The 21,051-nt window shown below is 54.3% G+C and overlaps 1 protein-coding gene across 3 annotated transcripts in view; it reads left to right on the top strand.

Moving 5' to 3' along the window:
• GAS7 (growth arrest specific 7) overlaps positions 1-21,051 on the top strand; it is a 216,248-nt gene that overhangs the window by 50,041 nt on the left and 145,156 nt on the right. The window contains exon 1 of one of the 3 annotated variants that reach the window (XM_027047367.2): positions 10,800-11,512. The exons of 1 other annotated variant lie outside the window; for it this stretch is intronic. The gene's annotated coding sequence lies outside the window, so the exon portion shown is untranslated. Of the gene's footprint in view, positions 1-10,799; positions 11,513-14,473; positions 14,925-21,051 lie in introns of those variants that run through there. One more of the 3 variants, XM_027047369.2, reaches the window with a different exon arrangement.

Below are 21,051 nucleotides of genomic sequence, written 5' to 3'. Positions count from 1 at the left end.
TTTAGATGATGTCGACTCTACGCACTTTTTTTTCTTTCGCGTGTGGCTTTCGTTGTTATACCTAAGAAACTATTGCCAAATTGAGGCCATAAAGATTTTTACACCTGTTTTCTTCTAAGAGTTGTATATATAGTGTTGGCACTTCCATATGGAACTTAGATCTGCTTTGCATTAATTTTTTTTAAGTTTATTTTTGAGAGAGTGAGTGAGCATGAGTGGGGTTGGCACAGAGAGAGGGAGAGGGAGCATCCCAAGCAGGCTCTGCACCATCAGCATGGAGCCCGATGTGGGGCTTGAACCCACGAACCATGAGATCACGGCCTGAGCCCAAACCAAGAGTCGGATGCTTAGCCAACTGAGCCACCCAGGTGGCCCATGCTTTGCACTAATTTTTGTAAATGGCGTAAGAAAGTGGTCCAGCTTGATGCTTTTACATGTGACTGTCTTGTGCAGGCACCGTTTGTTGAAAAAGGCTGTCCTCTTTCCATTTTATGGTCTTGGCACTTTTATCCTTAAGGCTTCTTGCTTTGGTTTTGTTTTTAACTTTTTTTTAATGTTTATTTACTTTTGAGAGGGGTAGGGAGCAGAGAGAGAGGGAGACACAGAATCCAAAGCAGGCTCCAGGCTCTGAGCTGTCAGCACAGAGCCCGACTCAGGGCTTGAACTCATGAACCGTGAGATCATGACCTGAGCCACAGTCTAACGCTTAACCGCCTGAGCCACCCAGGCGATGAAGGCTTCTTTTAAGTACGTTATTCATTTAAGTCACTGGGTGAGGAAGCATCCCCTTGTCAGTCTCCTGACCCACAGGGAGAGAGCAAATCAATCAAGGATCACTTACCCTTAAAAAAAAAGTGCTTTTGTTTCGGATTCACAACAAGATTTCAATGAAAACTTGCCCTGAAAATAGGCAACAAACAGGGCAGTTGAGTGGATGAAGTAATGATCTGGGAGTTTGTATTATTCTGGCCCTGTTGTGGGGGGAGCGGGGAAGGGACTTGGCCTCAGCCTGCTCTGGAGCTCCATACTGTGTAGCTTGCAAAGCTGAGCCCAGTGCATCAAGTCTGGGAGCCCCATGTCCTGCCTTCCCCGCTCCCCCAGTGCTTCCTTAGGGGCAGGAGGTCAGTGTGGGGACAGCCCGGGGGGCACAGGGAGCAGCCGTCTGTGGGACTCTGCACAAGTTGTTTCTTGGCCCGGATTCCAGAGACGGATTAGGGAGTTCTTTTTCTCCTAGAAGATTCCACTGCAGAACAGAATCCTGGAGCCCAGAGGCCTCTGCCTCCCACGCATGGGTGTGGGCCTGGAGGCTGCACCCACGGCCTCCCGTGTGACTTGGGGCCCCAGCCCGGGCAGGGCCGTGTGCTGGGCTCCCCAGGCCTGGCCCGGCTCCCGGGAGGCTGGACCCGCACCCCCGGGCCAAGCTGAACACCCAAGAGCGGAGCATTAGCTAAGCCCCAGATGTTTAGAACCCTGACTCTGTGTCTGCTTTCCTGCTCCTGGAGGTGGTTCTGGAATTGGCTCCGATCTTTGTGTGGTTCTGTCTCATCAGCCTTTCCGGGGAGAGGCTTGGGGTTCCAGGATTTCCTCAGAGCTTTCTGCCGGGGTCCACTCAGCCCGGGTTGGAACTTGACCGGTCTCAGGGGCTTATCGGGAGCGGGGTTGGGGGGCGGGGTTGGAGACTGAGGCTCACTTCTTGGAGGGGAATCCCATTATCAGGACTTGGGGGAATTCTCCGTCCTGGTTCAGGTTCAAGCTTTTTAAAAAGTCAAGTTCTCAAGTTAAGAGTTGTAGCCTCGGGCTCTGAGTCTGTCCCTTGGTGAGCTCACAGTTGAAATGCTTTTAGGGAAGCTGGGTGGGGCTGTTGATGGTGAGGGTTCTGGAACAAAGAAAAAGTGAGCATTGCCTGCAGGACCAAAAAAACCCAGGTCTCTTCCAGACCAGGGAGCTAGCTAAGCAAAAGCCCAGGCCCCTGGCCGGCCACCCCTAGGTGGCCCAGCTTCACACTGCAGACTGTGCCACAGAGAGAGGGCCATGCGGTGACCCCCGCGAACCAGGGGTCTCCCTGATGTAAGCTGGAGCTGGGTCCAAGGAGGGGTTTGAGGTGGCAAAGCTGCCTCCTTCCCTGGTGCCTCCCTGATACCAAGTCACTATTTATTTTTAACTTTTTTTAAGTTTATTTATTTATTGAGAGAGAGAGAGAGAGAGAGAGAGAGAGAGAGAGAGAGAGTCCCAAGCAGGCTCTGCACCATCAGCACGGAGTCCTGCATGGGGCTTGAACTCACGAACCATGAGATCGTGACCTGAGCCAAAACCAGGAGTCAGGCTCTTAACTGGCTGAGCCACCCAGGCGCCCCACCCACTCACCATTTATTAGTTAATTCCAGTGTCCAGAGTGGGGCCGATACCCACAATCACAGAATGTTGGATCGTCCCACAGATGGGGGTTCAGACAGGTTCAGATGTCAGGGGCCAGGTAGGCTGCTGAGATCCCAGGGATTTTGGAAACAGCCCGTAGTAGCCAAATGTAGGGAACGCATGTCCAGCCGGAAATCTGAAATCTCCCCATCTTATAATGCTGGTATTGATCCACGTTAAAAAACAACGGCCGTGTGCTGCTCAGAACCTTCCAGCAGCCTCCTTGTAACCCTTTCTCTGCTTAGGAAGTTGGGTCTTAGGGACAGGGGGTGACTCACCCAAGGTGGCCCAATCCAGTAAGCAGCCTGTATTCACCCTTGGGTTTCTAGACTCCTAGACTCTGGTGCTGTGTCCGGTCTACCTTCCCAGTACCCTCCAGTCAAGCAGACCAGAGACCCAATGAGATTAAGGGCAACCATCCAGCATAGGAAGGGGTGGAGTCGGGATTTGAACCCAGAACTGTCTGGCTCTGTCCGATCTGCTGTCGTTGGGAGGAGAATTGATTGGCATCTGCTTGGTTCTGAAGCAGATTTTCTTTTTTTTGCTTTGTATGTATATGTATATGTGTGTGTGTGTATATATGTATATATATATTTGCTTATATATATATGTGTATATATATATTTTTGCATATATGTATATGTTTACTTTTTGAGAGAGAGAGAGAGAGAGAATGAGCAGGGGAGGGGCAGAGAGAGGGAGACACAGAATCCAAAGCAGGCTCCAGGCTCTGAGCTGTCAGCACAGAGCTCAATGTGGGGCTCAAACCCGCGAACTGGGAGATAGTGCTCTGAGCCAAAGTCCCACACACAACCCACTGAGCCACCCAGGCGCCCCCTGGAGCAGATTTTCTAACAGCTCTGCCCTGGGATTGGCTCTTAGCCCTCAAACCAGAGCTGTTGCTTGACTAGTGAACAGCTTCCCTGAATTCTGTGGAGGTTTGGGGAGCAGCAGGGGATCCTGAGGGCACCTGTGTGCATGTGAATTCTCTGTCCCTCTTCCTCACACCCATTCATTCTTCTCGGGTTTCCTCTCTGAGAGCTCTGAGGAGCCCCACAGAAGGAGGAGTCAGAATAGGGGCTTTTCCCTGCCTGAGATTCAGCGCCCCGCCCAGCAAGAAAGGCCCACTTAACCTGTGCCCTCCCTGAGCCACTGGCTCGGTCGCTGCTGGGGAGTTGGTGTCCAGGGATCCTGCATAGCGTGTCCAGACTCAGCCCCTGCTGTGGGTCCCCTGGGGATTGGGGGGCTCTCAGGGTGAGCCAGGTGGCACAGGAGTCTGGACCGCCAACACTCTCCGTGTGCGGACCCCGGGAGCTCCCAGAGGACACCTTGTCCAAACTCCCCATGGCTTCATGATCGGAATCCAGCAGCAGAGGGTCCCGGGTGTGTGAAGGTTGGGGGGGGGGGGGGGAGGCAGGAAGTGTTAATAAACAAAGCAGGGTGGAGGGGCTTCGACAAGATGTACTAGCTAAATATTTTCCGGATGTTTTCATAGTCGTTTAAGGCTGATCCGGACGAAACTAAGCAGGGACTTAGCCTAACTTCTCCAGTAGCTCCCACCTCCTGGACCTCTGAGCCCCTTGCACCCTGGCCTCATTCCCAGCACCATGGGGACCCTGCCCCCATCACCCTCTGTAGCACTCCGTCCTTTCATCCTGCTGGGAAAGAGAATAGTCTCCTTCCCCCCCCCCCCCTTTTTAGTCCCATGAGACATGCAGTTGTGCAACCTGGTTTTTTCTTTACGCTCAATATTTATTGAATATCTTTCTACCTTAGTATGTGTATCTAACAGGTGATTTTTGGTTTCTGCTATCCGTTCGTTATTTGGATGAACTCGTTATTATTTATAATTCCCTAGTGATGGACGCTGAGGTTGCTTCCTTTATTTGCTGTTAAAATCACTGGCACATAGGGGGCACCTGGGTGGCTCAGTCGGTTAAGCCTCTGACTTCAAGTTCGTGAGTTCGAGCCATGCGTCGGGCTCTGTGCTGACTGCTCTGAGCCTGCTTCAGATTCTGTGTCTCCATCTCTGTCTGTCCGCCCCTCCCTTCCTCGCACTGTCTGTCTGTCTCTCTCTGAAAAATGAATAAACATTACAAAAAAAAATCACCAACACTGATGATCCTTGTGACGGCATCTCCTTGCATGGAGACTGCTCTTCTGGGGAGAAAGAAGTGATCTTCTGGTTAACGTGTCTGCCTGCGGCATACATCCTGACCCGTGCTGTCAGTTGCTGTTCAGAAAGCGTGCACCCGATCCACAGTCCTTGAGCGTGACTGATGCCCCATTTGCTGGCCCAAACGGGGATTTTCAGACCTACAGGAGCACCCTGCTTCTATCCCCCACCCCCCACTTATTTTTAGAGAGGAAAATGTAAAAGAAAAACTGTAGCAACAAATTCAACTGATGTTCTTTTGGGTCACCGTGCCTGGGACACTCCTGTGCCTTGTTGCTGCCTGTCCTTCCAGACCCCATGAGCACTGAGATGTGGGCTGATACAACGTAAAAAGTGCGCTGGACCGAAGGCCTGTGTCCCCAACTCTTGGCTCTGTTAACGACCTAAGGAAAAGGGAAAAGCTCTTATCTCCTTGGTGGATCAGTTTTCTCACCTTTAAAAAAAAATTTTTTTTTTATTTTTTATTTTTTTAATGTTTATTTATTTTTGAGACAGAGACAGAGCATGAACGGGGGAGGGTCAGAGAGAGAGGGAGACACAGAATCGGAAGCAGGCTCCAGGCTCTGAGCCATCAGCCCAGAGCCCGACGTGGGGCTCGAACTCACGGACCATGAGATCGTGACCTGAGCCGAAGTCGGACGCTCAACCGACTGAGCCACCCAGGCGCCCCAGTTTTCTCACCTTTAAAATGGGCACAATGATCCTTGCATCACAGTAATTCTTTCAAATGGGAAGATGCATGCTTGTACCTCCTACTTGGCGCATGGTGGGTGATGAGTCAATATTTACTTCAAGCCCTCCCCGGGTTACTCCAGCTTACATAACTTCTCTTCCGTCTCCCTGACCTCCAGCTCTTCTCTGGAACCCCCACTTGTCCCTTAACCTGCCGCAGGGTACTTTCCTACTTGCAGACCCCAGAGGGGAGTGATGTGGGTCCCCAAGGATACGGTGGTAACCCAGGCTCTTATGTGGGTGGTCCCTTTGCCCTGGGACATCTAGAGGTGTTGGATGAACAAACGTCCCATCACACGGGTCTCCTGTGGCTCCTTCCGTCAAGTTAAAGGGAGCGCTGGATGAGATCTGGCCAGTGCAGATGGTGATGGGGAGGTAGGTACGGGGCCGTATCTGTCTCAGGGCCTTGTGCCTGTGTGGGGGGTGCATAGCATCTCTGGGCTCCTTCCTTTGGGATGGGGTAAGGAGCTGTGCATGGAAGCTGTGTTTCCTCTAGGACCCTGTCCTCTGCGGGTCTCCCTTAGGCCCTGTGTGTGCGGCGGTGTGAGTGAGGGCCAGGCTGCCTGGGGCCGCCCGGTTCCTCGTCTGCCGCCGGCCTGGCCTCTCCTTGCTGGAGGCTGTGCAAGGCCCCGCCACGAGGGGCTGGTCGGAGCCGGGAGCCGCGTGGGGAGCCCTCTTGGGGCACAGTGATGGCTCTGTTTCCTCCTCCGTCTCACCGGGGGCCCCCATTCACTGCAAGGAGAGTCACACATTCCCCCTTGAGATAAGAATAGAGCCCGACTGTGCCCCAGGACAGAGTCCAGCTTCTTCTGTGGGCCCTCGGAGGCCTGGCAAGGGCTCCCAGATGGTACTGGCATGAGTGGACCCTGGCTTTCTGCCCCGCCGGCCCCTTGTGCATTGTGCGGCCAGGACACTGGGTGCAGTGTGCGTGTATGCCCCACCCCCACCCCCCCCCCCAGACCACCGTCTCCAGGCTCTGCTCCGCATGGAGGGGTTTGGCCTGGAGTCAGCTGCCCCAAGGCTGTGCCCTGCTCCTTCTCTTCCCTGGGGCCTCGGACTCCGCCCTCCCGGCCTTGAGACCTCCCCTGAGTAGCCACTCCTGTTTGTTCCTGGAAGGGAGGGAGGGATGGAGCCCGGGCTTGAGGGGATGGGTGTTGATGGCAGCTCGGTGGCCTCCCTCTACAGCCCCCCGCCCAGGGTAGAGGAGGCAGGAACCAGCAGGGGCCCCCAGCAGCCTCACCTGTGTCTGAGGTGCAGATGGAACAGCCTCGTGTCATTTTAATAGACCAGGCTCTCTTACCCGGGTGCCGGGTGGTGAGCGTTGCTGGGTTCCCCTTGTGATCAGGTTGGGTGATCCTTAGTGTACTTTCTAGCCTTTGGTTCCCAAGGACGAGGCTTCTCATACCGTGGTCCCTGGACCAGCTTTGTGAGCGTCATCACCTGTGAGCTGGCTCGAGATGCACATCCTCGGGGCGGACCCGGGATCTACTAAGTCGGGCACTGACAGCAGGGCCCGGAAATCTGTTTAACACGCTCTTCGGGGTGGGGGTGTTCTGATGCACGTGGAGCACCAGTGCCACTGCTCCGAGTAGGGTGTTTGAAGACAGATTTCCTGGGGCGCCTGGATGGCTCGGTCGGTTAAGCATCCAGCTTTCGGTTTCAGCTCGTCACGATCTCATGGTTTGTGAGTTGGAGCCCCGCATCAGGCTCTGCGCTGATGGCGTGGAGCCCGCTTGGGGTTCTCCCTCTCCCCTCTCTCTGCCCCTCCCTGCTTGCGAGCTCTGTCTCTCTCTCCCTCTCAAACTTAAAAAAAAAATTTCTAAAAAGAAAACAGACTTCCTTGGTTTCCCGGGTCTGTCAGGTGACTCAGAGGAGTGTTGAGCCCATGGCAGCCTGGTGGGGACACTTCCATTCACAGGCATTCAGATCAAGAGATCTAAAAATATTTGTGTGGCTGAACATGGAGTCTCTCATTCAACCTAAAAAAAAAAAAAAGAAATCTCAACATGCACATTTGTACGTATTTCAGTTAATTCTACAACTGTGTGAGGCCGTGTTTGGGGTTTCTGGTTGAAAAAGCTGAGCCGGGTGTTAGTAAGCTGCCCATGCAGTGGAGGTGGGATAGGAAGCTAGGGTTTTCCGCCGTGAACTGGGGGAGCTTTCCACTAGCCGTGGGGTGAGGCTGCCCCTGCCAGGGGTTGACGGGGGGCTCCTGGTGAACCTTCCTGGTGGCTCCTTGCCTGTCCTGAGAATTGAGTATTTGAATGGGGCCACACGCATAAATGCATGTGTTTGGGGAAATGCTTCAGTATCTGGGGCTCTGTCTCAACCTGCGAGGGTTTCTTTTTTTTCTTTCTTTCTTCTTCTTCTTTTTCTTTTCTCTCTCTTTTTTTTTTTTTTTTATAATTTTAACTCCTACTTTTATTTATTTTTTTAAGTTTATTTTTGAGACAGAGACAGTGTGAGCAGGGGAGGGGCAGAGAGAGAGAGGGAGAGAGAGAATCCCAAGCAGGCTCTGCACTGTCAGCACAGAGCCGGAGGCAGAGCTTGAGCTTACAGACTGTGAGTCCTGAGCTGAAACCAGGAGTCAGACGTTTAACCAATCTGAGCCACCCAGGTGCCTCTAAATATTGTCTTTTTTTTTTTTTTTTTTAAGTTATTTATTTGGAAGGGGGAAGGGGCAGAGAGAGAGAATCCCAGGCAGGCCCCACACTGCCAGCACAGAGCCCAGTGTGGGCTCCAAACTTAAGAACCATGAGATCATGACCTGAGCTGAAACCAACAGTCAGATGCTTAACTGACTGAGCCACCCAGGTGCCTCAATATTAATTTTTTTTTGAGAGAGAGAGAGCCGTGAGCATGAGCAGGGGAGGGGCAGAGAGAGAGAGGGGGACACAGAATCTGAAGCAGGCTCTGTGCTGACAGCAGAGAATCCGATGCGGGGCTCAAACTCACGAACCGGGAGATCATGACCTGAGCCAAAGTTGGATGCTTAACCAACTGAGCCATCCAGGCGCCCCTGCGAGGGTTTCTGAAAGACAGTGGCTTGGGCACCAGCCGCTCTTCCAGGAAGAAAGCACTAGAAGTGTAAGCCCCCACCCCCGCCCCCAGGGGAGGCCAGGATGAATGGAAACAGGGCTGACCGTTTCCGAGGCACGGTCCCCTGGGTGGGGGTGGGAGAGCATCACCACCTCCATTTGCAGACGAGAAAGCAGACTCTCCAGAGAGAGAGTCCCATGTTTCACCACCTCCCATGTTTTCCCCCATGAAACCCAGTCTCAGTGGCTTCTAGACTTGGTTGGAAGGAAGGGGCTTCGGAGGTCTATGGCAGAGCTTGGCCAGGAACAGGTAAGCAACCTCCGTGGGACCAGATTAGCTCTTCAGTATGTCTGTACCCGCTCCTCACCGTATTTTCTCAACCAGCGAGTGGGCCTGTGGCCTCTCTGGTGGATAGAAGAACGTTCTCGAATAGATCTGTCGGTCCAGAGGTTCAGAGATCTATAATAACAACAGACAACGCTTACCTAACACGTAGCTTTTCTAAACACTGTGCCTTCATTTATTAGCTCATTGGATCCTTACAACACACTCCAGGTATTACCAGGCCCATTTTACAGATGGGGAAGCTGAGTCACGGAGAAGTTAAAGACTTTGTTCGGCGTCAGCCAGCAGGGGACGGGGCTTGTACCTGGACCATCCCTGTCAGGAGCCTATGATTGGAACCCCTGGTTGCTGTGTCCGTGGTAGTTCTGAAGCCACGCCCCGCAGAGGGGAGGGGGGACCCCTCAGCACCTACATTTAACCCCATCCTGAAGGTATCTGCACACCCAGTTTGAAAGCTGGGTGTTCCCCAGCTTGGGGTCCCAGCAGGCCTTTGCTTTCGTGGGGCAGCTGAGTAGGGGAGGAAGTGGTGAGGCGGGGTGGGGTGGGGCTCCCTTTTCTTCACACCTCCTTCGCCCGCCCCCAGATGCTGACCCCGAAGAGTATGATCCTTGTGCCTCTGGGACCTTCTGCAGGCGGTCTGGGGGTTGAGTCCCGTTCTATAGCTGGGAGGAGAGTCTGCAGTGGCACCAGAAGGGAAACCCTGGGTGTTCCAACTTTTCAGGGCCTCACAGCTTTGGGAGTAGAGGAGACCGGAAGAGTTTAGGGCAAGGGGCAGAGGGAGGTGGACGGCGGCTGGACCAGCTCCTGGTGGCTGTCTCTTCCGCTGGAGCCTGAGGCCAGCACCGGGCCAGCTGGCTCACAGCTGGATGCGTAGTGGGAGGCGATGGGAGGGTCCACGGGCCAAGACACTGCCAGGGACGTGCACCCAGAGTCAGCCTTGGCTGTCCTCCAAACAGGAAGAGCCTTGGTGCTCAGCCCAACTTGCACTTCCCCCGTGGTGAGCACCGCTGGTAAGAGAGTTCCAAGTTGTGGTCAGAGGCGTGGGGACCCTAAGCATGACATCCTCTCCTGTCCGTCCTTCGCCACCGGGCCCCGGGGAGGAGACCCAGTCCGGCAAGAGCAGCTACTCCCGCCTAACAGAGATGCTCAGATGGGAGGAGATGGGAGCCCGTAGGGCCCACTCGGTCCTGGGGTTGGCACTTCCCGTGGGGATGTTGCGTCTGAAGCACGGACCTGACGGGTTGGCCGAGAAGGGGCCCCAAACCCAGGAGATGCTTTGGGTCGGTGACCGGGCCACCTGCAGGGACACCCCATTCAGTGGGTGGCTTCCAGAGTTGTGGTTTCTGCTGCACAGTTTTAACTAACCCAGGTCATGGTGGTCATGGTGGTGACGGGGGAAGGAGGCGGGCTGGGGACCAAGAACCAGACGTTCTCGGCAGGGTCCCCCAGTGCTGCCTTCCAGTAGGCTTCGTGTTCCCTCGTGATGGCCACACTTGCAGGAGTCCCAGAAGACACTGAGTTGCTGCTCCTTCACACCCTTCTAGAATTAGTTATCTTTTTTCTTAATGTTTATTTATTTTGAGGAGAGGGAGGGGCAGGGAGAGAGAGAGGGAGAGAGAGGGAGCCACAGAATCTGAAACAGGCTCCAGGCTCTGAGCCGACAGCACAGAGCCCGACGCGGGGCTCAAACCCATGAATCGTGAGATCATGACCTGAGCCGAAGTTGGACACTCAGCCAACCCAGGTGCCCCCTTACTTATTTATTATTTTTATTGTCTGCCCCCTCCCCCCTGCTCTGCCGCATGCCGGAATGTGTGCTCTGTTGAAGACAGAGCTTTTTGTGCCCCTTCTGTTTTGTTCACTGTTGTGCCCCAAGTGTCCAGAAGCAGGGCCTGGCACCTTAGGTGCTCACTAAACATCTGTGGAACGGACGCATGGGCGGACGTGCCCGGGAAGCGCCTGGCACCTGAGCACCTCTTACAGACCAGACACAGTTTTAGGTGCTGGGATGCACTGGCCCGCTGTCCCTGGGACACGCTTACCGCCAACACACTGCCGTCTGAGCACCTTGCTAGCGTCCGGCGGGAGGGGAGGACCCGCGTCCTCTGGGAGGTGCCCACACGGTCTGGCCGCCTGCCCTCGGCTCCGCTCTGTCCTCGTGATTTACTGGCCCCCGGAGTAGGGACCACGTGAGGGCTCCCCCGAATCCCCGCTGCGGGCGGTGAGGGCCCCAAGGGCTGGCCAGGTGGTGAGTGAGTGGAGCTGTTTGCAGCTACGGATTCCGGGGGCCGTGGCAGGACCACATTCCTGGATCCCGCCCGCCCCTCCCTGCCCCACAACTCCGTCCCGCCCTGTGGGCTGTGGGAAGTGGAAAAGCCTGGTTGAGCAACTGCGAGGGCTAAGGCGAAATCCCTGTTTACTCAGCCTCTGTCATCTCGCCTTGTAACTGATGCCCGACTCACAAACTTAATCCGGGACAGTCACGGCCGCCTCCGCACCCTGCGAGGTTCCCATCCCTCTCCGGGTCAAGGCCAGACCCGGATTCCCAGCCCAGACCGCCGGCGGGCTCCCCCGTGGGAGCCTCCAGCTTAGGGTGGGCAAGCTCTGCTCACAGGTTTGCTCTTGACCTCCCGATTCAGCCGCCTGCTCGACATCTCCAGCTGTCACGCCCGGTCCTTCCTCCGGGTCTGGGCCCCCTGCAGCCTTTCAGCAACGGGCAAGCCTGTCTTTCCAGCTGCGTGGCTCACAGCCCTCAAAAGCTTTGGCACCCCTGTTTCCTCCCCCTGCTTGGGTTTCGTTTGCCAGGTAAGCCTGTGGGCCCCTCCTTCCAAATAGATTTTTTAAAAAGGTGTAGCCATTTCTCGCCATCCCCACCGCCGCCCCCTCTGGGTGAGACGAAGCCACCACCCTTGTGTTTCTGGTTTCTCACAGGGGCTGCCCGGATGCTCTGCTAGGTCCTGGTCTGTTGTTCTTTTTTTAATTCATTTTTGAGAGAGAGAGAGAGAGAGAGAGAGAGACGGAGCATGAACGGGGGGGAGGGACAGCGAGAGAAGGAGACACAGAATCCGAAGCAGGCTTCGAGCTGTCCTCATAGAGCCTGATGCTGGACTCCAACCCACAAACTGTGACATAGGACCTGAGCCGAAGTCGGATGCTCAACCGACTGAGCCATCCAGGTGCTCCCTGCTCTGTTGTTCTTACATAACAAGTCCGATTGTGTCACTTGGGTCCTCAGGACGTGGCGGTGGATCCCCACGATGGTGGAGTAGAGTCGAGGAAGCCCTCACGGTGGCCGGTGGGGCACTACGTGACCTCAGCGCCTGCACCCCACCCCCTCATCCCGCTCATCCTTCCCTTGCACACCAGCTTCCACCGTGTCCCTGCACACGTCCCAGGCATGCTTCCTCGTGAGGGTCTTTGTGGCCCATGTGGGTCCCCCAAAGATGTCCAGTCTAGAGCCTGGGACACAGCAATCAGGTTTTGCAGGTGCAGTTGAGGCTATCAGGATGGGGAGAGGGTCCTGGACTATCCGGACGAGCCCAGCACGATGACAAGGGTCCTTGAGATGACAAGGGTCCTTGTGGCAGGAGGGCCAGGTCAGCAGTTGATGTGACAACAGAAGCAGGAGGTTGAGCGATGCTCCGAAGGGAACATATGCCAGGGATGCGGCGGCCTCTGGGGACTGAACCGGGCGAGGTTCTGTCTGGGGGCTTCTAGAAGGAGCTGAACCTGCTAACACCTTGGCTTCGGCCCAGGGAGACCCCTCTAGGCTTCTGACCTCCAGATCCGTAAGACCATAAATCTGTGCCGGTTTGAGCCCCTTCGTTTGCGGTCATTTGTCACAGTAGCCCCCTCAAGAAGAGTAACCTACCGATTCATCTCAAAATCTTGTTCACTCTTGCCATGCCTACTTTTTCCTGTTCTTCTTCCTCTTCTCCATCACTTACTGCCTTCCAGCAAAACCCGACCTCATACCTGTGTGTCAGGCTTGTTGTGGCTTGGGTGTCTGCCCTCATGAGAATGCAAGCCCCGCTGGGATGTGGACCTTTTGTCTTGTGACCAGTGCATCCCAGCACCTAAAACTGTGTCTGGTCTGTAAGAGGTGCTCAGGAAGTATTTGTCCAATGAATGAGTAAATGAATAGATAAATGGATGGATGGGTGAATGAATGAATTAATGGAAGGAAGGAAGGAGGGGAGGATGGATGGATGGATGGATGGATGGATGGATGGATGGAGGTGAGTGGATGGATGGATGAGTGAATGGAAGGATGGATGGATGGATGGATGAATGAATGGAAGGATGGATGGATGAATGGATGGGTTAATGGATAAATGAATGGATAGGTCAGTGAATGGATGGATGGAGGTGAGTGGATGGATGGATGGATGAGTGAATGGAAGGATGGATGGATGGATGGATGGATGGGTTAATGAATGGAGAAATGAATGGATAGGTCAGTGAATGGATGGATGGACAGATGGAGGTGAGTGGATGGATGGATGGATGAGTGAACGGAAGGATGGATGGATGGATGGATGGATGGATTAATGAATGGATAAATGAATGGATAGGTCAGTGAATGGATGGATGGATGGATGGATGGATGGAGGTGAGTGGATGGATGGATGGATGGATGAGTGAATGGAAGGATGGATGGATAGATGAATGGAAGGATGGATGGATGGATGGATGAGTGAATGGAAGGATGGATGGATGGATGGATGGGTGAATGAATGCATGGATGAGGGAGTGCATGGTTCCATGGCCTGGATTTCTCTCTTCTTCTACCTGGTTCTCTTTGCCAGTTGTCCTCTAATAAGACCATTTCTGGGTCACCTCCTCACAAGGCCTCTCCCCTCTCAGGGCTTTCTGTTGGTTGTTCTTACTGAGTGCCCAGTGACTGCAAATGGCCCAGCTGTTGGCCATGCTCTCTGGCATAGACCGTACTGTAGCCAGGCACTTCAGGACTTTTTTTTCTATGTGTTTCTTACAGGGGATTGTTGTCTGAGGACCCGTTTGTCCCCAACCCTCACCTCTTATTTCACCGGAGCAAGATGAAGATCCTTAGGGGGGTGGTCCTGCTCAGGCCGAAGGGGTCCGGCCCGGCTAATTTCCAGAGCCTTCTGGGCTCAGGCGTCCTGGTGCTACTATGCCCCAACCGAGTGACCTCTTTGGGGGCTCCTGTCACCAGTGTCACCCCCGGACACCAGTGCCTTGCTCACAGCTGACACTCAGAACTTGCGTAGGTGGTGGGTGAGGTGAGGTCTCACAGGAGGGTAAGAGGTTCTTCCCGGGGACGACGGATGGCAGAGACTGAGGGGTTTGTCTCATCAGCAGCAACTTGTGTGGAGGTTGGTGTGTTCGGAAGGAGGACAAGAAGCAGAGAGAAGAGATAGTAGTAAGGATGGGTGAGCGGGTGGGGCAAGAATTGTGGGCGCTTTGGGCTTGGGGGCCCCCAAAGAGTATGGTGCATGGCAGGGAGGAACAGAGAAGGACAAGGGAGGTGCACGCTCTGGGCTGAGGGTCGCTTCCCCAGGAAGCAGCTGCAGGCTGTAGGGGGTGACCAGTTGGCTGTTAGGGAGACTCCTTCCCGCTGTCTTCTCTGGGGAGGACACATTTTGAAACACTTCCTGAGCCGGGGAGGGAGGTGATGCATTGCGCCCCCCCGCCCCCAGATTGCTGATGAAGTGTGGTTAGTTAGAAACCTCCAGCTGTGTTTTTGCACCCCCCCCCACCTCCCGTCCCACTGGGGGCTCCCCTCCCTCCCCGGTCCTCCCCCTGCCGGCTGGTGACTCACTCGGCTCTTGTGCAACGGTGCGGGCTCTCGCTCCCCGAGAAGGGCTGTTTTCCTCTGTGCCATAGCTCCCGTTCCTGATTTATGTCTTTTCATTTGGGCTAATGCTTTCCACATTTAGGTCTGAGGATTAGTGCGTGGCTCATGGCTGCAACCACCAAGGTCCCAGTGCCCAGCTTGGGTCTGGCCCCAAGAGGGCAGGCAGCCAGCCAGACGGAGGAGGGACGGGGGTGGGGGGTGGGGGGGGCAGGAAGCTTGGAGCTTCACCCCCCCCCGCCCTGGGCTGTCCTGCCTCCAGCCTCCCTGCCTCCAAGAGGGAGGCAGAGGAAACCACACAGCCTGTTCTCCAGGCTTGCTTGGGACACGTTCTTGTGCCTGGCTTTCCTGTGGAGGGCTCACATCTTGGAGTGGTGTTGAGAGGTAATTGTCCCTGAGCCTGGTGACTTCCTGCGGAGGAAGCCACATCTTTGGGAAGTGAGAGGGAGGTGCACGTGGCAGGGTGTGGAAAAAAACGTTATCTTTGTGGTTTTAAAAGCCATCGCACAACCGGGTGTGTGTGTGTGTGTGCTTTCTTTTCCTTTTCTTCTCCTTCTCCTTCTCTCCTTCTCCTTCTCCTTCTCCTTCTCCTTCTCCTTCTCCTTCTCCTTCTCCTTCTCCTTCTCCTTCTCCTTCTCCTTCTCCTTCGAACAATAATATTACCTTGGTTGCTATGGTATTGTTGTGGGGGTGGCTAATTGGACGCAGACCCGATACAGGCTGGTTTCTGGTGTCCATAGTGATTATCAGACTGCAGCCATGGCACTTGCTTCTAGTTTCTTCCCTAGATTGAGAGGCTGGCAGGGGATCCCTGGGCAGTGGCTGTGGGCACCCTGCCCTATCGGGGCCACTACGGTGTGGCGACACGTTGGTTGGACATGGGACCCCGAAGCCTGGACTCAGTCCCGGGGAGCTCATCTCCGGTCATTTCCGTGGCTGGAATACAGCCCAGGTTTGCTGAGGGCTGGGAGCGTGGGAGCTCCTCCTTGGAGGTCCTGGACCACGGGGGAAGCGATGCCCACAGCAGGGAGAAAGAAGTGTCCCTGGCAGCCCCCGGGAGCCATAGCTGGTGTGAGGCTGGTAGCATGCACCCCACGCACCTGGCAGGTGCCGTTTGCGCTGAGATCGCAGCCTCAAAGCAGAAGGGTGTGTTTGGGGTGCGTTTTCGACTTTTTGTGGCGTATACGTACCAGAAGCGTCTCTTTATTTAATTCTATGCTTCTGAATAGGTGACGGGTAGATCAGGCCTGCTGTTCGAAAGGTACTGAAGAGTCTAAAGAAAAACACGTGGCCTCCTCGCCACACCGGACCTCCGCCTCCGCCTGTCAGTTCCCCTCCCCAGAGGCAAACAAGTTATCGGTTTCCTGCGGGCAGTTCCAGAAACCGCGGGCATTTACAAACACGTGCGCGTCTTTATTTTCCCTCGCGCAGGTGCTCGCTGCTCCTGACCCTCTGCACCTTGCCGCGGCCGCTGCTGTTTTTGCAAACCCACAGCCGTATATCATGGAGTTTAGTCGGTAGCAAGAGTGTCCTTTTAGTTGATTGCCTCTCCCTGTCTGGCCCCGTATGTCCCGCTATTGCTCTGGGCGGGAGGCGGGGGGCATGTGAGTGGATGGGGGCTCTCCAGGCTCCCGAGGGCCACAGGCAGAGGACCCTTCTAAGCAGTGGCCCAGGGCCTCTGCAGGCTGACAGCTTGTTTTACAGGCTCTCAGGTCTCCGGGTGAGGGGCCTCCTTTTGCCATCTGAATTTTCTGCTCCATTTCCAAGCTGCTCTCCTGGTCTCCCCCTGCTTCTCCCTCTCTAATCTCTACCTTTCTCCACCTTACCCCTGCACCAAGCAGTTTCCTCAACCTGCTGCGTCTGCTTTCTACTCTCCAAAGATGGCATCCTTTCAATGGGCAGGTGGACCTGGCTGGGCAGAAATGCCCCTCGGTTTTACTTTTTTTTTTTTTTTAATTTTTTTTTCAACGTTTATTTATTTTTGGGACAGAGAGAGACAGAGCATGAACGGGGGAGGGGCAGAGAGAGAGGGAGACACAGAATCGGAAACAGGCTCCAGGTTCTGAGCCATCAGCCCAGAGCCCGACGTGGGGCTCGAACTCCCGGACTGCGAGATCGTGACCTGGCTGAAGTTGGACGCTTAACCGACTGCGCCACCCAGGCGCCCCTAACTTTTAATTAGTTATATTTAAATGGTTCTGTGGGGGGGGGGGGCACCGGGGTGGCTCAGTTGGTTGAGCGTCTGATTTCAGCTCAGGTCACGAACTCATGGTTCGTGGGTTCGAGCCCCGCGTCGGGCTCTGTGCTGACAGCTCGGAGCCCGGAGCCTGCTTCGGATTCTGTGTCTCCCTCTCTCTGCCCTCCCCCTGCTCGTGCTCATGCTCTGTCTCTCTCTTTCAAAAATACACATTACAAAAAATTAAAAAAAAAAAAAGATTCTGTGTCTCCCTCTCTCTCTGCCCCTCCCCTGCTTGTGCTCTGTCTCTGTCTGTCTCTCTCAAAAATAAATAAACATTAAAAAAAAAATCTAAACAGTTCTGTGTGCACAGCGGTCACATATTGGATTTTGTGTGTCCGCTTCTCAGGATGAGAATAAAAATCTGCGAAGCAGAGTGTATTTGCTATGTGTTGAATCAAGTCAAAATAGCTGGGGTTAGGGAGGGTCCCAAATTCAAACTTGGAATACTGGCCTTCCTCGAGGAATTTTGAAAAAGATTTTTTTTTCTTTCTTAGGTTAATTTATTTATTTGTTTTGAGAGAGACAGAGAGAGTGGGGGAGGGGCAGAGAGAGAGGGAGAGAAGGAGAATCCCAAGCGGGCTCCACACTGTCAGCACAGAGTCGGATGCGGGGCCTGAACTCACAAACCACAAGTTCGTGACCTGAGCTGAAACCGAGAGTCGGACACTTAACCGACTGAGCCACCCAGGTGCCCCTCCTTGGGAATTTGATATCCTCGGCTGGACTCGGCAGGCCCTGAGCTCAGCGTTGTGGGCACAGTGGTGAGCCGAGCAGGCCAGTCCTGTCCGGATGGGGCATCTCGTGCTGGGTCTCAGCACATGAGTTAAACCCAGATCCAGGAGTTCAGAAAACCATGGTCCTTGCACACTTAGAACTTCCTTGTCGTGTTAATGAAGATGAGGTGTATTTGTCTCCTGTTGCTTCTGGAATGAATTAACATAAACTTAGTATCTTAAACCACACATTTATTCTCCCCTGGTTGTGAAGGCCCAAAGCCTGGAATGAGTCTGGGTTTTTTTTTTTTGTTTTTTTTTTCAGGCTTATTATTTATTTTGAGAGAGAGAGAATGTGAGTGGGGTAGGGACAGAGAGAGAGAGGGAGAGAGAGAGTCCCAAGCAGGCTCTGTGTCATCAGCGCACAGCCGGATGAGGGTTGACCTCCTGAACCGCAAGATCATGACCTGAGCCGAAGGCAAACGTTGGACGCTTATGTCCAATTGAGCCACCCAGGCGCCCCCCTGAAATGAGTCTTCTGCAGCTAAAATTAAGGCGTCAAAGGGCTGGTTCCTTCTGGAGGCTCTGGGGTGCGGAGGGAGTAGAGTCTGTTTCTATCCTTTTCCGTGTTCTAGAAACTTCTTCCTTGGCTCATGGCTACATATCGTAATGCCTTATCTCCCCAACTCTGGCCTCACATAATGTCTTCCCTCTTTGCTCTGTGTCCCTCTTACGAGGACCCTTGTGATTATATTTAGGCCCCACCCGGACAATCCAGTGTGACCTCCCCATCTCAGGATCCTTAACCTCCTCACGCCCACCAAGTCCCTTTTGTCATATAAGGTTAACGCCTGCAGGTTCCCAGATTTGGGGTCTGCCTGTGTTTGGGGGGCCATCTTTGGCCTGTCATGAGGGGTGGCTTGCTTTCTTTTTTTTTTTTTTAATTAAACTTTTTTAAACACTCATTTTTGAGAGAGCATGAGTGAGGGAGGGGCAGAGAGAGAGAGGGAGACAAAGAATCCGAAGCAGGCTCCAGGCTCCGAGCTGTCAGCACAGAGCCTGACGCGGGGCTCAAACCCATGAACTGCGAGATCATGACCTGAGCTGGTCAGACGCTTCACCGACTGAGCCACCCTGGCGCCCCAGGGGGGGACATTCAGTACTTGAAAGAGGAAGTTTGGGTGACAGAAGGGCATTTGCTGAGTCGGTCACTTCCCCGGATGTTCTGAATTGGTGGGAAAGGGCAGAGCTTGAGCAAACCATCTTTGCGGGACTGATGTCCCAGAAGCAGTGGATCTCGAATTGGGTGGGTCCTCGAATCTCCTAGGAAATGTGGGAAAGGGACAGAGGCCCAGACCCTGACCCACTTCAATGAGCCTGGGCCTTTGTGTTCTTCGTGAACTTTCCGGGTGACTCCGGTCCTCAGCAACGCCTGAAAACCGTCGCTCTGGGGAGTCCTCTCCAGGATCATCTGTGTGCGGGCCTGTGGGAGGTGGAACTTCCTGTTTTCTGTAAGCAGCCAGAGCCAGCCTACAGACAGGAAGTGTGGGAGAAGACCAGAGGAGGGGCCTCCTGGCTGGCAGAGGAAATGCCACCTGTGTCACACCTGGGAGGCGAGACAAGGTGTGGCTTCGAGAAGCAAGAGAGAGAGAGTGCTAGGAACAGAGAGAAAGGCCTTCCTGGCTGCACTGAGGTAGGAACCAGCAGGCCCCGCTTGGGGACACGGAGGCCATTTATGGGGCCAGACGGGGCAGGGGCGGGGAACTGATTTGACAAGAGGGGTGAAGGTGACCCATTTTGGGAGGGAGAAAGCAGAGGAGGGGCAGAGAGAAAGAGGGAGACAGAGAATCCCAAGCAGGCTCCACACTGTCAGTGCAGAGCCGGACGCGGGGCTCGATCCTGTGAACTGTGAGGTCATGACCTGAGCGGAAGTTCAGAGTCAGACGCTTCACCGACCGAGCCACCCAGGCGCCCCCATAATGCGTTTGTAGTAAGTGAGCAGAGCGTGTCGGGCACTGTATGTATGGGCACGGGGCAAGGGGCTGCAGTGCCGTGGCAAGCAGGACCCACAGGGACGCTGGTGTTGTGAGTATACTTTGGGGTGAGGTGGCCTGGTGGAGTTAGACAGTCAGCGGGCAGACATAAATAATCAAGAGACATAGCCACAATCACGTGATCGCGCATGACTAACTGGTGGCTTCTTTAGGTGGAATGTTCTGGGAGGGCTTCTCTGAGGAGGTGACTTTAAAAAAAAAATTTTTTTTTTTAATGTTTATTTTATTTTCGAGAGAGAGAGAGCACGAGCTGGGGAGGAGCAGAGAGAGAGAGAGAGAGAGAGGGAGGGAGACACAGAATCTGAAGCAGGCTCCAGGCTCTGAGCTGTCAGCACAGAGCCCGACAGGGGGCTCGGACTCATGAGCCGTGAGATCATGACTTGAACTGAAGTTGGCAGCTTAACCGACTGAGCCACCCAGGCCCCCCTGAGGAGGTGGTGTTGAAGCTGACATGTATACCAGCCATGGGAAGAGCTGGGGGAAGGGCTCTTTGGGCAGCAGTGACAGCGAGTGCCAAGGCCACGAGGAAGGACCAAACTCGCCCCACCCAAGGAGCAGCTAGAATAGCACAGTCCGCAGAGATGGGAATCCCGTATCTGGCCTGACCAATTGGCCACCAGCCGCACGGGATAGCCGATCACTTGAAACACGGTTAGTAAGACTTAGGAACGGAATTGCACGTTTTATTTTCATTTTGGCTGACTTAAATTTAACTTTCAGTAGCCACAGGAAGCTGGTGCCTTTTCTGTTGAACAGCACAGGGGCTAACGGTCCGTGTGTCTGGAGAGGATCGTGTGAAGTAAGAGGAGATAGAGAGAGGCCGGACTTCATTGCTTCGTGCATTAGGCTACCTAGTCTGGGTTTCTTTTTTCTAACATGGCGCACAGCCTTCGGATGGGCTTACTTGAAAGTTCACATGATGCGATTGATGTTTTAGAAGTTCGCTCTGGCTGCCACGTTGAGAGTGAATTGTAGGGGGGGGGTAAGGGTGGAACAGGAGGCCAGTTAGGTCCTCGTGAGGATACGGGGAAAGCTGCTGGTGCCTTGAACGGGGTGGCCACAGTGGAACCAGAGAAACATGGACGGATTCGTTGGAAGTGGATCCGGCAGGAGTGGACGGGGAGGGGATGGGGAAGGCGGGAGAATTTGCTAATCCTAGATTTGGGGCTCAAGCAGCAGGAGGGATCATGGCGCCATTTGCTAAAACGAGGTATGGAGAGCACGTGTCCTTTTAGTTTGCTTTGTTTTTGGAAGCGACGAATATAGGCTCTTTTAGGGGGTTGGTTAGAGATGTCTCTTGAGCATCCGTGTAGAGACGGCAGGTAGCCAGGTGGTCATGGGGAAAGGTCAGAGCTAGAGAGAGGAAATCGAGGGTGGATAAAGCCAGGGGACAGGGTCAGGCCACTGAAGAGAGTGCGTTTATGGAGAAGAGGGGGAGGGGCAGGAGACTCCTATCCCGTTTGAGCTGGAGCATCCGAGGAAGATCCAGAAAGACCACTTGAGAA

This window comes from Acinonyx jubatus, chromosome E1 (genome assembly GCF_027475565.1).
Source record: "Acinonyx jubatus isolate Ajub_Pintada_27869175 chromosome E1, VMU_Ajub_asm_v1.0, whole genome shotgun sequence".
NCBI lineage: Eukaryota > Metazoa > Chordata > Mammalia > Carnivora > Felidae > Acinonyx > Acinonyx jubatus.
Note: the sequence above shows the minus strand (reverse complement) of the source record. Positions and strands in the feature narration are given on the sequence as shown.